Below are 12769 nucleotides of genomic sequence, written 5' to 3'. Positions count from 1 at the left end.
AGCACCAAAACACAACATATGCTGGTATGACCAGCATGGGATGCTGGTGCTAATGCTGGTTTAGCTGGTGCTAATGCTGGTTTGTTGCTGGTTTAGCTGGTGCTAATGCTGGTGCTCATGCTGGTTTAGCTGGTGTTCACTAGCAAACCAGCACCAAAACACAACATATGCTGGTCTTGCTGGTATGCTGGTTTTTTCAGCAGGGAGATCCGCCCCTGGATACAGTACAGGTGTTTGGTTTAGAAATGCAAAGGGCATGGTGATTCCATATAATTTTCCTCAGATTTGTGTGATTCCATATTTTTTCCTCTTTTTGATCTGTTGTTATTGACTATAGTTATCTTTCTTTATTTTTTTAAGTGTTTTATACAGCCAGAAGTTTGGATTGTTGAGTGAAAATTGTTTTGTGGCATATATGTGCTTGTTTTTTCTACACTATTAAACATTTGAATGATTATCTTTTGATAGGGGTGATTCCCTACTTTTTGCCAGGGGTTGTATATGCCAATGACCTCCACAGTCACCAGATCTTAATGCAAGAGAGCATGTTGGCTGAGACTGATGGATCAATATTCACTTATTGATTGTGCAGTAGACAAATCTGTAACAGTGTCATGCTATTATATCCAGGAATATTGGAACATTGTTGAATTTTTGCCATAAAAAATTAAGGAAGGCATAAATGGGTCAAATACACATAGCCCTCACCTAAAAAAACTATGACAGGATGACATGATAAAACACGAACCGTCTGTCACAAAATTAGCCAGATAAATGCAGGTGACTTTTTGTTATGCTGGAACCTAAAAAAATTCTAATGCTCATTATCATTTAATCTGCTGGCTTCGATTCGTTTCTGTTTATGCTTTTTGTTTTTAAAACACTTATTGTAAATATTTGTATTTAACTGTATTTTATCAGTTTTGTGTTGTTTTACTGCAGTGTGCATTTTGAATGTCCAACACACCTAATTTAACAAATTAAGTAAATTAGGAAAAAGAATGAAAGACCTGCCCTGTATCTAACAGTGGTGGACGAATTACACAAATCATGTACTTGAGTAAAAGTAAAGATACCCAGGGTAAAATATTACTCAAGTTAAAGTAGAAGTACTTGCTTAAAATTTTTACTTGAGTAAAAGTACAAAAGTATCTGCCTCAAAATGTACTTAAGTACAAAAGTACTGTGATTTATTATGTCTGTATCATATTGTCGCGAAACTCAAATTATGTGAAAAAACTCTCTTGGCTCACTTATCTATTAATAGAAGGACATTAATTATTCAGACACTGATGTCTATTAAAATGATCATAAGCCTAAAACCTTAAAGCCAAACAATTCCTTTAGCAACAAATGAAATAACAGGATTTGAGAGCAGTAAGTCTCATTTCAAGATTTATTTGTTAAATAATTTAACAGTTTAAGTGTAGTAAAAACTTGAATTAAGCACAGGTTCACAGGAGTTTTCTTTTACTATCTGGAGGTTGATGGAGCCTCCTCACTTTCCAGGTTTCTTTTCCTTGATGATGTTACAGTAACATACCTTTTAATGTTGGCTACCATGCTTTCTCTGCAAAAGAAAAGATTCAGACATTAAATATCTAGAAACCAGTCTCCCTTCCTTTGGCAAATACAATGAGCCTTACAGAATATAATTTAAGAAACATTTAATGTGCTTTAGCATGTCATGTATATTGTAATACATAAATAAATCTATTAATATATTTGGAAGCAAAACTTGAAAATATTAGTTATAATATGTAGTGATCCACCTGCCTGTTTAAGCAAACTACACTGCATGGCTAGTCAAAATGTCATTTATATTTTACAACAGTGTTGATAGCGATTGATTGTCATTTCACAATAACACAGCACTGAGCTTCAAATTCAATGAATTTAAGTGAAACTGCTAACTATACGGCTAAAAAAAGCTCCAGCCTGCATAACTTACTTAAAATTCATTCATGATAACATCGTATATATTTTAACTACACAATGAAACAGTTTTCTGCAAGCTACTGTTAAGATTGCTCACTTAAAAATATAACCAGAATAAAAATGCCTTACCTCTACGCGTTTCCTTAGATTTGAAGGAGTATTCTTGTAAAAAGAAATAGCACAGTTTCGAGGCAGGCTGAGAAGACACGAAGGACTTGTTCTTCTATTCAAGGACTTAAAAAACTCGCGTAAATAAGGCCATTGTTGTTGTGGCGGGTCAAGTAATTTCCTCCGTTGTTTTTAAATGCAGTTTTATTCTCCAAACGATACGCTGGCTGATGCACTCGCGTAGCTTTCCTGAACCAGCGCGGCAACCAAAACAAGTTCAAAAGCGCATGCTGTACCCTGATTGGTGGTTTGACGCATCACGTGTGCAATTTTTTTTTTTTTTGCAGCTTTATTTTATCCAGTTAAGTTTTTTTATCCACTGATAAATAAAAAGGAACGACCGAATTTTCAAAATGTAGTGGAGTAAAAAGTAAGATATTTGACTTTAAAATGTAGTAAAGTAAAAGTAAAAGTCTCCCAAAATAAAAGTACTTGAGTAAAGTACAGATACGCGAAAAAACTACTTAAGTACAGTAACGAATTACATTTACTTCGTTACTGTCCACCACTGGTATCTAAAAATGTCCTGCTTTACAGTAAATTATATCATTCAGTATGCATCAAATGGACACTTGGATGACACCATGAGAGCTGAAGAGATGCCAAAATCAAAAAGTAAAATAATTAAGATTGAAAAACTGTGAGCTAACGAAGAGTGTTTCTCATGGCTAAATTGTAGGCTAGCTCATTTAGAAAAGAACACCAAGTAAATTATTTCTGCAGTTGTTGTTGGTACGTTGATGTGAATATGTGTAGTTCTTAACTATGTGAAGCACTTTGGTTGTTTTTAAATGTGCTATACAAATAAAGTTGAAGTTGGTACATATTAGTTAAAAGAACAGGTAATTTGTTATCACAATACGTAATTTTTGAGGCAAGGTTGAATTTGTGTATTTGAAAAAGGAGACCTCCAAACCAAGCTTTACAATTTTAGGGTAATGATATGGCATATGAATTGTGATGCTAGGTGGTGCTAGTGTTTTGTACTGTACACATAACCAACAGAATTTCAGATATAGGCCAAAAATACAGGCTGTATATTTATACTGCTCACCCTGTGGTCTGTGTGGGTCCTAACCACTGATCTATATAAATGACTGGATTGCGCATGACGTCACACTTGTGAAGCCACCGCGCCGCCATGTTGGTATACCCAAACGTTCTATTAAATCAATGGACGTTATCAGATTTTAATGATAAAACATCACTTTACTCGTCTTCGTTTTTATATGTGAAGTTACCTTATTACAACACAAACGTCCAAAGCATGTAAATAGTTATTTACTGAAAGTTGTACATTTTGCTTTTTAAACAGTTATTATACATTCATCTTTATGACAGTATCAGATCAGCAGACAGACTGCAGCATATTTAGTATTAATGACAATAAACGTGCTCATTCTGAAATCTAAATAAATAATCATACTTTGTACTGTATGTGCATGCAATAATTTGCTAGTTTTGTAATAATTTACTTACAAGTTACCTAAACTTATTTAGAGAAATAACGCTGACCGTCACAGTGTAGCTGAATGTCAAACAAAACTTTATTTATACCCGTGTCATTAACAAATGCAACAGACACACTCACCTTAACGGTTTTTTATAAATCCATTATCCTGCCCGATTAAAAGATCAACATTGCAAACTAGATAGTAAAGTTTGAAGACAAACTTTATGTTGGCTTGAGAAAGCGTAGCCTGAACGTTTAAAACGGTTTGACATAAGTTTAGTTTAGTAGGCTATCTGGCTGTTAGTATGTTTAAGTATGAAGGTAGCATGATTTACCATGAAGCTAGCATGATGTTAGCATGATTAGCATGAAGCTAGCATGATGCTAGCATGATTAGAATGAAGCTAGCTTGATGCTAGCATGATTAGCATGAAGCTAGCATGATAAGCATGAAGCTAGCATGATGCTAGCATGATTAGCATGAAGCTAGCATGATGCTAGCATGATTAGCATGAAGCTAGCATGATTAGCATTAAGCTAGTATGATGCTAACATGATGTTAGCATGATTAGCATGAAGCTAGCATGATGCTAGCATGATTAGCATGAAGCTAGCATGATGCTAGCATGATTAGCATGAAGCTAGCATGATGCTAGCATGATTAGCATGAAGCTAGCATGATGCTAGCATGATTAGCATGAAGCTAGCATGATGCTAGCATGATTAGCATGAAGCTAGCATGATGCTAGCATGATTAGCATGAAGCTAGCATGATGCTAGCATGATTAGCATGAAGCTAGCATGATTAGCATGAAGCTAGTATGATGCTAACATGATGTTAGCATGATTAGCATGAAGCTAGCATGATGCTAGCATGATTAGCATGAAGCTAGCATGATGCTAGCATGATTAGCATGAAGCTAGCATGATGCTAGCATGATTAGCATGAAGCTAGCATGATGCTAGCATGATTAGCATGAAGCTAGCATGATGCTAGCATGATTAGCATGAAGCTAGCATGATGCTAGCATGATTTGCATGAAGCTAGCATGATGCTAGCATGATTAGCATGAAGCTAGCATGATGCTAGCATGATTAGCATGAAGCTAGCATGATGCTAGCATGATTAGCATGAAGCTAGCATGATGCTAGCATGATTAGCATGAAGCTAGCATGAAGCTAGCATGATTAGCATGAAGTTAGCATGAAGCTAGCATGATGCTAGCATGATTAGCATGAAGCTAGCATGATGTTAGCATGATTAGCATGAAGCTAGCATGAAGTTAGCATGATTAGCATGAAGCTAGCATAATGTTAGCATGATTAGCATGAAGCTAGCATGAAGCTAGCATGATTAGCAAGAAGCTAGCATGAAGCTAACATTTATTGCGTTGCTAGGGTACTAAGTTTGGTTGCTAGGGAGAAAATTGGCATCCCATAATGATCACCCTTCAAGCCACAAGTTAAACGGTCCAACCCCCGTGTCTCTACAATGTTCTGATGCGGAGATATAAGGCTTTGTTTATTCCGTTGCTAGGGTACTAAGTTTGGTTGCTAGGGAGAAAATTGGCATCCCATAATGATCACACTTCAAGCCACAAGTAAAACGGTCCAACCCCCGTGTCTCTATGATGTTCTGAAGCGGAGATATAAGGCTTTGTTTATTCCGTTGCTAGGGTACTAAGTTTGGTTGCTAGGGAAAAAATTGGCATCCCATAATGATTACACTTCAAGCCACAAGAAAAACGGTCCAACCCCTGTGTCTCTACGATGTTCAGATCCAGAGATATAAGGCTTTGTTTATTATGTTGCTAGGGTCTTCATATTTTGTTGCTAGGGGCGTGGCTTAATATCTCTGGGGTGATCCTAAGAGACTGATTGGATGCTTGAGTAAAATGAGCCCACCCCCATGTCTCTAAGACACTCTAAAGTGAAGATATTCCATCTGGGACGCTTTTTTTCCCTTTTATGGGCATGTTTCCTGCCCCATTATAAGTCAATGGGAAAATTTGGGGGCCTCTTACACCCCAGGGGTACAGCTTACACCCCATTGTGAGGTATGTTCTTACACAGCCTGTCAGCCTCCTTAAATGTGGTAAGCCACAAGTTTCTACAAGTTTCTCACTCGCAGCTTTGACCCGTCAAAGTTTGTCTCAATGTTAAGTCAATGGAAATTTTGGGGTGTTTCAGCGCCCCGTTTAGGAATTCGGAAGGTCCCATCAGTTAGAAAAGATATAGCACACCTCGTCAGATCAGACCGAAAGTCTGTCCAAAGTTTGATGGCTGTAGCTTGAAAGCTCTAGGACGAGTTAGAGTTAGAAATTTTAGTCTCAGAAGAAAAAGAATAATAACTAGATAGGTACATTTCCTGAAGAAAATGTGAGTGGTGCTTGCCGTGGCAAATTTCGGGGGACAATATATGATTATACTCCAAGCCAAAAGTAAAACAATTCAACCCACATGTCTCTACGATATTCTGATGCGAAGATATAAGGCTTTGTTTATTCGGTTGCTAGGGTACTGTATTTGGTTGCTAGGGAGAAAATTGGCATCCACTAGTGATTACACTCCGAGTCACGAGTCAAACGGTCAAACCCCCGTGTCTCTACGATGTTCTGATGCGGAGATATAAGGCTTTGTTTACTCTGTTGCTAGGGTACTGTATTTGGTTGCTAGGGAAAAAATTGGCATCCACTAGTGATTACACTCCGAGATACGAGTCAAACGGTCCAACCCCCGTGTCTCTGCGATGTTCTGATGTGGAGATAAAAGGCTTTGTTTACTCTGTTGCTAGGGTACTGTATTTGGTTGCTAGGGAGAAAATTGGCATCCACTAGTGATTACACTCCGAGTCACGAGTCAAACGGTCCAAACCCCGTGTCTCTACGATGTTCTGATGCGGAGATATAAGGGTTTGTTTACTCTGTTGCTAGGGTACTGTATTTGGTTGCTAAGGAAAAAATGGCATCCACTAGTGATTACCCTCCGAGTCATGAGTCAAACGGTCCAACCCCCGTGTTTCTACGATGTTCTGATGCAGAGATATAAGGCTTTGTTTACTCTGTTGCTAGGGTACTGTATTTGGTTGCTAAGGAAAAAAATGGCATCCACTAGTGATTACACTCTCAGTCATGAGTCAAACGGTCCAACCCCCGTGTCTCTACGATGTTCTGATGCGGAGATATAAGGCTTTGTTTACTCTGTTGCTAGGGTACTGTATTTGGTTGCTAGGGGAAAAAATGGCATCCACTAGTGATTACCCTCCGAGTCACGAGTCAAACGGTCCAAACCCCGTGTCTCTACGATGTTCTGATGCGGAGATATAAGGCTTTGTGTACTCTGTTGCTAGGGTACTGTATTTGGTTGCTAGGGAAAAAAATGGCATCCACTAGTGATTACCCTCCGAGTCACGAGTCAAACGGTCCAAACCCCATGTCTCTACAATGTTCTGATGCGGAGATATAAGGCTTTGTTTACTCTGTTGCTAGGGTACTGTATTTGGTTGCTAGGGAAAAAAATTGCATCCACTAGTGATTACCCTCCGAGTCATGAGTCAAACGGTCCAACCCCCGTGTCTCTACGATGTTCTGATGCGGAGATATAAGGCTTTGTTTACTCTGTTGCTAGGGTACTGTATTTGGTTGCTAGGGAAAAAAATGGTATCCACTAGTGATTACCCTCCGAGTCATGAGTCAAACGGTCCAAACCCCATGTCTCTACGATGTTCTGATGCGGAGATATAAGGCTTTGTTTACTCTGTTGCTAGGGTACTGTATTTGGTTGCTAGGGAAAAAAATGGCATCCACTAGTGATTACCCTCCGAGTCATGAGTCAAACGGTCCAACCCCCATGTCTCTACGATGTTCTGATGTGGAGATATAAGGCTTTGTTTACTCTGTTGCTAGGGTACTGTATTTGGTTGCTAGGGGCGTGGCTTGGGAGTGGCCAATTATGTGCCCAGTGATTACACTCCGAGTCACAAGTAAAACGGTCCAACCCCCGTGTCTCTACGATGTTCTGATGCGGAGATATAAGGCTTTGTTTACTCTGTTGCTAGGGTACTGTATTTGGTTGCTAGGGGCGTGGCTTGGGAGTGGCCAATGATGTGCCCAGTGATTACACTCCGAGTCACAAGTAAAACGGTCCAAACCCCGTGTCTCTACGATGTTCTGATGCGGAGATATAAGGCTTTGTTTATTTGGTTGCTAGGGTGCTCAAATTTGGTTGCTAGGGGCGTGGCTTGGGAGTGGCCAATGATGTGCCCAATTGTTACACCCCTAGTCACAAGTAAAACGGTCCAACCCCCGTGTCTCTACGATGTTCTGATGCCGAGATATAACTGTTTGTATTTTATGTTGCTAGGGTGCTCAAAATTGGTTGCTAGGGGCGTGGCTTAGTAAGTCTGTAAGGATCCTGAGAGACTGATTGGATGCCTGAGTAAAATGAGCCCACCCCCATGTCTCTATGACACTGTGGTGCAAAGATATCCATCCAGGCATTTTATTATGGCAGTCTATGGTATAGGTTGCTAGGGTGCCCAAAATGGTTGCTATGGTAACCTTACACCCCATTGTGGGGGACGTCCTGACAGAGTCTTGCACCCTCTTCAAATGTAGTAACCCACATGTTTCTATGAAATCCTGGCTCGGACCTATGACCCGTCAAAATTTTTGCAATGGTAAGTCTATGGGATTTTGCCCCATTGACTTTTCATTGGGACACATTTGGGCACCTCTTACACCCCAGGGGTACAACTTACACCCCATTGTGATCCATGTTCTTAAAGAGCCTACCACCCTCTTCAAATGTTATAACCCACATGTTTCTACAAAATCCTCGAGCGGAGCTATGACTCGTCAAAGTTGGGCGCAATGTTAAGTCAATGGGATTTTTTGGGTGGTTTTTCGCCCCCCTTTCGGAAATCCTGCACCCGATCGCTTATAAAAGTCATAGCAGTCTTCTCCTCAATAAGCCGGTCGATTTGAGCCCTAATTTATGGGTCTACGACAAAGCGTGCGGGACGAGTTACGCGCCAAAAAAGTGTCCAGAAAAAGAAGAATAATAATAATAACTAGATAGGTACATTTCCTGAAGAAAATGTGAAGTGGTGCTTGCCGTGGCAAATTTCGGGGGACAATATATGATTATACTCCAAGCCAAAAGTAAAACAATTCAACCCACATGTCTCTACGATATTCTGATGCGAAGATATAAGGCTTTGTTTATTCGGTTGCTAGGGTACTGTATTTGGTTGCTAGGGAGAAAATTGGCATCCACTAGTGATTACACTCCGAGTCACGAGTCAAACGGTCAAACCCCCATGTCTCTACGATGTTCTGATGTGGAGATATAAGGCTTTGTTTACTCTGTTGCTAGGGTACTGTATTTGGTTGCTAGGGGCGTGGCTTGGGAGTGGCCAATGATGTGCCCAGTGATTACACTCTGAGTCACAAGTAAAACGGTCAAACCCCCGTGTCTCTACGATGTTCTGATGCGGAGATATAAGGCTTTGTTTACTCTGTTGCTAGGGTACTGTATTTGGTTGCTAGGGGCGTGGCTTGGGAGTGGCCAATTATGTGCCCAGTGATTACACTCCGAGTCACAAGTAAAACGGTCCAACCCCCGTGTCTCTACGATGTTCTGATGCGGAGAAATAAGGATTTGTTTATTCGGTTGCTAGGGTGCTCCAATTTGGTTGCTAGGGGCGTGGCTTGGGAGTGGCCAATGATGCGGCCAGTGATTACCCTCCGAGTCACGAGTAAAACGGTCCAACCCCCGTGATTCTACGATGTTCTGATGCAGAGATATAAGGCTTTGTTTATTCGGTTGCTAGGGTGCTCATATTTGGTTGCTAGGGGCGTGGCTTGGGAGTGGCCAATGATGTCGCAAGTTATTACGCTCTGAGTCACAAGTAAAATGGTCCAACCCCACTGTCTCTACGATGTTCTGATGCGGAGAAATAAGGATTTGTTTATTCGGTTGCTAGGGTGCTCCAATTTGGTTGCTAGGGGCGTGGCTTGGGAGTGGCCATTGATGCGGCCAGTGATTACCCTCCGAGTCATGAGTAAAACGGTCCAACCCCCATGATTCCACGATGTTCTGATGTCGAGATATAACTGTTTGAATTTTATGTTGCTAGGGTGCTTAAAAGTGGTTGCTAGGGGCGTGGCTTAATAGCTCTGGGACTATCCTGATAAATTGATTGGATGTCTGAGTAAAATGAGCCCACCCCCATGTCTCTACGACATTGTAAAGCGAAGATATCCCATCTGGAACTTTTTTATTCCCTTATATGGGCATGTTTCCTGCCCCATTATAAGTCAATGGGAATTTTCGGGTGCCTCTTACACCCCAGGGGTGCAGCTTACACCCCAATGTGATGTATGTTCTTACAGAGTCTATCACCCTCTTCAAATGTTGTAACCTACATGTTTCTACAAAATCCTCAAACGGAGCTATGACCCGTCAAAGTTCGGCCCAATGTTAAGTCAATGGGATTTTTCGGTTGGTTTTTCGCCCCCCTTTCGAAAATCCTGCACCCAATCGCTTATAAAAGTCATAGCACACCTCTCCTTAATTATCCGGTCGATTTGAGCCCTCTTTCATGGGACTGTGGCAAACCGTGCGGGACGAGTTACGCGCCGAAAAAGTGTGCAGACATAAGAATAAGATATAACTAGATAGGTACATTTCCTGAAGAAAATGTGAGTGGTGCTTGCCGTGGCAAATTTCGGGGGACAATATATGATTATACTCCAAGCCAAAAGTAAAACAATTCAACCCACATGTCTCTACGATATTCTGATGCGAAGATATAAGGCTTTGTTTATTCGGTTGCTAGGGTACTGTATTTGGTTGCTAGGGAGAAAATTGGCATCCACTAGTGATTACACTCCGAGTCACGAGTCAAACGGTCAAACCCCCGTGTCTCTACGATGTTCTGATGCGGAGATATAAGGCTTTGTTTACTCTGTTGCTAGGGTACTGTATTTGGTTGCTAGGGAAAAAATTGGCATCCACTAGTGATTACACTCCGAGATACGAGTCAAACGGTCCAACCCCCGTGTCTCTGCGATGTTCTGATGTGGAGATAAAAGGCTTTGTTTACTCTGTTGCTAGGGTACTGTATTTGGTTGCTAGGGAGAAAATTGGCATCCACTAGTGATTACACTCCGAGTCACGAGTCAAACGGTCCAAACCCCGTGTCTCTACGATGTTCTGATGCGGAGATATAAGGGTTTGTTTACTCTGTTGCTAGGGTACTGTATTTGGTTGCTAAGGAAAAAATGGCATCCACTAGTGATTACCCTCCGAGTCATGAGTCAAACGGTCCAACCCCCGTGTTTCTACGATGTTCTGATGCAGAGATATAAGGCTTTGTTTACTCTGTTGCTAGGGTACTGTATTTGGTTGCTAAGGAAAAAAATGGCATCCACTAGTGATTACACTCTCAGTCATGAGTCAAACGGTCCAACCCCCGTGTCTCTACGATGTTCTGATGCGGAGATATAAGGCTTTGTTTACTCTGTTGCTAGGGTACTGTATTTGGTTGCTAGGGGAAAAAATGGCATCCACTAGTGATTACCCTCCGAGTCACGAGTCAAACGGTCCAAACCCCGTGTCTCTACGATGTTCTGATGCGGAGATATAAGGCTTTGTGTACTCTGTTGCTAGGGTACTGTATTTGGTTGCTAGGGAAAAAAATGGCATCCACTAGTGATTACCCTCCGAGTCACGAGTCAAACGGTCCAAACCCCATGTCTCTACAATGTTCTGATGCGGAGATATAAGGCTTTGTTTACTCTGTTGCTAGGGTACTGTATTTGGTTGCTAGGGAAAAAAATTGCATCCACTAGTGATTACCCTCCGAGTCATGAGTCAAACGGTCCAACCCCCGTGTCTCTACGATGTTCTGATGCGGAGATATAAGGCTTTGTTTACTCTGTTGCTAGGGTACTGTATTTGGTTGCTAGGGAAAAAAATGGTATCCACTAGTGATTACCCTCCGAGTCATGAGTCAAACGGTCCAAACCCCATGTCTCTACGATGTTCTGATGCGGAGATATAAGGCTTTGTTTACTCTGTTGCTAGGGTACTGTATTTGGTTGCTAGGGAAAAAAATGGCATCCACTAGTGATTACCCTCCGAGTCATGAGTCAAACGGTCCAACCCCCATGTCTCTACGATGTTCTGATGTGGAGATATAAGGCTTTGTTTACTCTGTTGCTAGGGTACTGTATTTGGTTGCTAGGGGCGTGGCTTGGGAGTGGCCAATTATGTGCCCAGTGATTACACTCCGAGTCACAAGTAAAACGGTCCAACCCCCGTGTCTCTACGATGTTCTGATGCGGAGATATAAGGCTTTGTTTACTCTGTTGCTAGGGTACTGTATTTGGTTGCTAGGGGCGTGGCTTGGGAGTGGCCAATGATGTGCCCAGTGATTACACTCCGAGTCACAAGTAAAACGGTCCAAACCCCGTGTCTCTACGATGTTCTGATGCGGAGATATAAGGCTTTGTTTATTTGGTTGCTAGGGTGCTCAAATTTGGTTGCTAGGGGCGTGGCTTGGGAGTGGCCAATGATGTGCCCAATTGTTACACCCCTAGTCACAAGTAAAACGGTCCAACCCCCGTGTCTCTACGATGTTCTGATGCCGAGATATAACTGTTTGTATTTTATGTTGCTAGGGTGCTCAAAATTGGTTGCTAGGGGCGTGGCTTAGTAAGTCTGTAAGGATCCTGAGAGACTGATTGGATGCCTGAGTAAAATGAGCCCACCCCCATGTCTCTATGACACTGTGGTGCAAAGATATCCATCCAGGCATTTTATTATGGCAGTCTATGGTATAGGTTGCTAGGGTGCCCAAAATGGTTGCTATGGTAACCTTACACCCCATTGTGGGGGACGTCCTGACAGAGTCTTGCACCCTCTTCAAATGTAGTAACCCACATGTTTCTATGAAATCCTGGCTCGGACCTATGACCCGTCAAAATTTTTGCAATGGTAAGTCTATGGGATTTTGCCCCATTGACTTTTCATTGGGACACATTTGGGCACCTCTTACACCCCAGGGGTACAACTTACACCCCATTGTGATCCATGTTCTTAAAGAGCCTACCACCCTCTTCAAATGTTATAACCCACATGTTTCTACAAAATCCTCGAGCGGAGCTATGACTCGTCAAAGTTGGGCGCAATGTTAAGTCAATG

At 41.6% G+C, this 12769-nt stretch overlaps 1 long non-coding RNA gene across 1 annotated transcript in view; it reads right to left on the bottom strand.

The window, feature by feature from the left end:
- Nucleotides 1-2375: 2375 nt before the first annotated feature.
- The window catches only part of LOC135780050 (uncharacterized), a 494904-nt gene continuing 484510 nt past the window's right edge, over nt 2376-12769 (bottom strand). Inside the window, exon 2 of the long non-coding RNA XR_010544933.2 lies at nt 2376-2621. This is a non-coding gene — a long non-coding RNA (uncharacterized lncRNA). The remainder of the gene's footprint in view (nt 2622-12769) is intronic.

Source organism: Paramisgurnus dabryanus, chromosome 19 (genome assembly GCF_030506205.2).
Source record: "Paramisgurnus dabryanus chromosome 19, PD_genome_1.1, whole genome shotgun sequence".
NCBI classification, from domain to species: Eukaryota; Metazoa; Chordata; class Actinopteri; order Cypriniformes; family Cobitidae; genus Paramisgurnus; species Paramisgurnus dabryanus.
Note: the sequence above shows the minus strand (reverse complement) of the source record. Positions and strands in the feature narration are given on the sequence as shown.